At 36.4% G+C, this 3,537-nt stretch overlaps 1 long non-coding RNA gene across 1 annotated transcript; it reads right to left on the minus strand.

The window, feature by feature from the left end:
• Positions 1-1,156: 1,156 nt before the first annotated feature.
• On the minus strand, positions 1,157-3,086 carry LOC125277659. Its single transcript, XR_007186961.1, has 3 exons — positions 2,469-3,086; positions 1,834-1,876; positions 1,157-1,760 (listed from the first exon to the last, which is right to left on the minus strand). It is a non-coding gene; the product is annotated as an uncharacterized LOC125277659 (long non-coding RNA).
• Between the last annotated feature and the right edge of the window lie 451 nt (positions 3,087-3,537).

Genomic DNA, 3,537 nt, shown 5'->3' on the forward strand with positions numbered 1-3,537 from the left:
GTGTCTCAAAATAGCACAGTTGAGTACACTTAAGGCATCTTTACACAGAAAAAGCTCTGAAGCGGCATAATACCACAAAAATGTGCATTTACACAGAACGTTTAATGCTGTTCTGAAGCGGCATAAATGCATTTACACAGGAATTAAAATGGCGGGAAACAATGCTTTGAACATAAGTATTTCAAAACTAAGTTTTAACAAAATTAATTTAAAAATAATTAAATAATAAACAATGAAATATAACTCAAAATAAAAAAAATACAAAAATTAAAGTAGTAAACTGCGTGCTATATCTCACGCTTTGATGTTTGTCGTAATAAAAATTGAACGATGTAACAAAAAATTATACATTATTACACCGGGTAGTTCACAACAGGGTTAAAAGAGGTCGAACATTTTTTTTTTTTTTCAAAGAGACAGAAACAACAAATGATGCTAGCATTTGCGTGTATCAGGCAGCAGCAGATCACCAGATAGATAAATAGATAATAAATAGATAGATAAATATCGTCCTCAAGGAGATGATTTTTGGAATATAATATAACAGTACACAATCACAGTGACGCCGATTGTGTTAAGCATTTACCTTATCTGAGAAAAATGTAGCAGCGCGTTGATCTGACAGTTTCTTCATGGGAAGATTACAAACGGCGAAAGCCAATTGATGACACACGACGATTCTCTGCTGTTATTTTGGTGGTTTTGCTTCACGATGTGAGTACAGGACTCTTTTACTTCAATGCCCCTTGTTGGAAGACATTATTTTTATTATTTGCCGTAAGTTATATGTTTCGTCTCCTGCTTCTTGAATCTCGCGCCGCCTGAGCTGACTGGAATGCTTTTGGTTGTCATGACAATGACGTAGTTTAGACGGCTATATTCCATGTTCATTTACACTGAACCAGAACAGTATCAGACTCGCCTTTGATACTAGGGGCTGAGGTGGGTCAGACCCGGCGTATTTTAGGTTTTCTTTAACACGGCATTGCGTCTTTACACTGAATTCTGAGCAGGTACAGACCCGTTTCAGAACAGCCATAAATCGGCTGTGTAAAGATGCCTTTAGATGTTCTTAAGATGATCTTAAGAAGTACTAAAGATTAATTTTTAGTATATTAAGTACAAAATTAGTGCATGAAAAAAAGAGCACTTTAAGTATATTATAGAAATGTACTTTTTTCACCTGGGAATGGATGCAACAATAAGTACAATGACAACTTCCAGTTAGTCTAGCACAGTATGCATAGAATTTTTTTTCTTTCTTCCAGTTAAACAGATAGTATCATCAGGACAATTGTTCACACACAAAAAAATGCATCTTTAGCAATCTCTTGAAAATGGTTTGAGTTAGTCAGGTTATTCCACCAGCAGGGAACAGTCCAGGTAAAGGTCAGTTAAAGTGGGTTTGTGCCCCTTTGGGATGGCACCACAAGATGCTGTTCACTTTCAGAGCGCAAGCTTCTGGAGGGTGTATAGGTACAGGCTTGCAGAGCCAGTTGTTGTTCTGTTGTGTAGCATTTTCCGATAGGAATGGCCTGGTCTTCCCAATGTTGTACTGGGCAAATCTGCAAGATCGGGCAGTTCCAGCACTGTAGTCTGTGAAGTTTAACTGATTGATTATAACACAAAGGATGGGTGGCTGAAACCATGAGCACTTCTGTCTTAGCAAGGTGGAGTTGAAGGTAAAGGTCATCCAGGTGAAAGTCGGAAATTTCCATCAAGCAGGCTGAGATGCGAGCAGCTACTGGTTGATCATCTGGCTGAAATGAAAAGTAGAGATGTGTGTCAGGATAGCAGTGATAGGAAAAGCCATGTTTCTGAATCTTTCCACACCTGGACTGCAATGCTGCTGTAGATCTCCAGTCTTTCCACATGACTTGAAATCATAAAGAAATAAAAATTAGTTGGCTATTACATTAATTCAAACATGCCAGCATATGTTTTACTGAGACAATGCAAAGCCTCAACCTTCTTTGGTCTGGAATTTTTATATCCAACTATCCAATGTATCTTATGATTCAGTATTGACAATTTACTCAGGTCATGTAATATTTTTTTCTATTATTAGTATTTATTATAACACTAATATATGCATACTACTCGTGTTTGCAAGCAGATGCGCTCAGAATATTTAATTTATAATGTTGTTCATATTGTACTCTCATCTGCTTTCATTTTGCCTGTAGTATGAGTTGTACAGGGCAGGCTGCAGATTGAAATACTACCACATCTGAACGAAGACATAAACACTTGATTGGACTTTATGAATAACTAATCTTTCTTGGTTTAAAACAGATGGAAAATTGAAAGATACCTGCTGCAGTTTTGCTTTCAACGGCAGTTACCTTAAGTTATGTGTCTGAACACCGTTTAGAAATACTAACATTAGCTTTTTCAAAACTATAAACAATATAAATGTGTAGCCACACGATATAAAATATCACACACATGTAGAATTTAACTCTTACCTCTGCCAGTGATCGGTTGGTATGATGTCCGCTGTGGTCTTCTCGCTGAAAGGACGTTAGTTTTTCGTTTTTCCTCACACTGTTCCGAAGAATGGATAGACGGATGTGTTCAAATAAATTCTCCTGCCCAGTCAGACTGCTCTTTACGATTGCTTTACACTACTGTTAATCTCACGACCCACAAGCATAGCCTGAAATAAATTCAAATTACCCGCGGCGCTCGCAGTCGCCCTTCCATCACTGTACGGCTCCGACCTGGAACTGTTGTGGGCGGGACTAACGGAAAAGTAATCGGCGGCAAATTTGAATCTGCGTCGCGCACACACACACACACACACACACACACACACACAGCTACGCATTTGCAGCTCGATTTGGAAAAACATAAAATGTACATATCAAAAATAGTGTTCAGGAAATTTAGAGGAGAATAAGTCAAGGCCAATCAGCAGTTTCAAAATAAGCATAATGTGCAAGTTGAGGTTAAAATATTAGTAAAATAAACAATGCATAATATATAGAAGGCCTACACACATACTATATGTACCAATACTATAATTGAACCTTTAAAAACTAACTTTCACCAACACATTATCTTAAATGGAGGAAGAAAAAACATGTTGAATGACTGTTGATTTCTGTAGTTATAAATTTTTTCCCTTTTTTCTATTTTTATAGAAAAAATCTGTAAAATATTAATCAACATTTTATGTAAATTTACAAATTTTTCTGTAAAAATACAGAACATTTATTTTAAAAAACAGAAATTTAATGTAATACTAAAATACATGCAATTCCCTGTAAATTTAATAGTGGAAAATTAAATTACAGGAAATATCTGTAAAACAACAGGCATTTCAGTGTATAATGACAAAACGGGAAAAATCTGTAAAAAAATACAGACCATTACCTGTAAATTTACATTTATTTTTAACAGTGTAATACAGCCATGAGTCTTTTTGGGAAAGATGCAACAAGTTTTTCACACCTGGATTTGGGAATCCTCTGCCATTCCTCCTTGCAGATCCTCTCCAGTTCTGTCAGGTTGGATGGTAAACGTTGGTGGACA

The sequence above is a fragment of the Megalobrama amblycephala genome, linkage group LG10 (assembly GCF_018812025.1).
Source record: "Megalobrama amblycephala isolate DHTTF-2021 linkage group LG10, ASM1881202v1, whole genome shotgun sequence".
NCBI classification, from domain to species: domain Eukaryota; kingdom Metazoa; phylum Chordata; class Actinopteri; order Cypriniformes; family Xenocyprididae; genus Megalobrama; species Megalobrama amblycephala.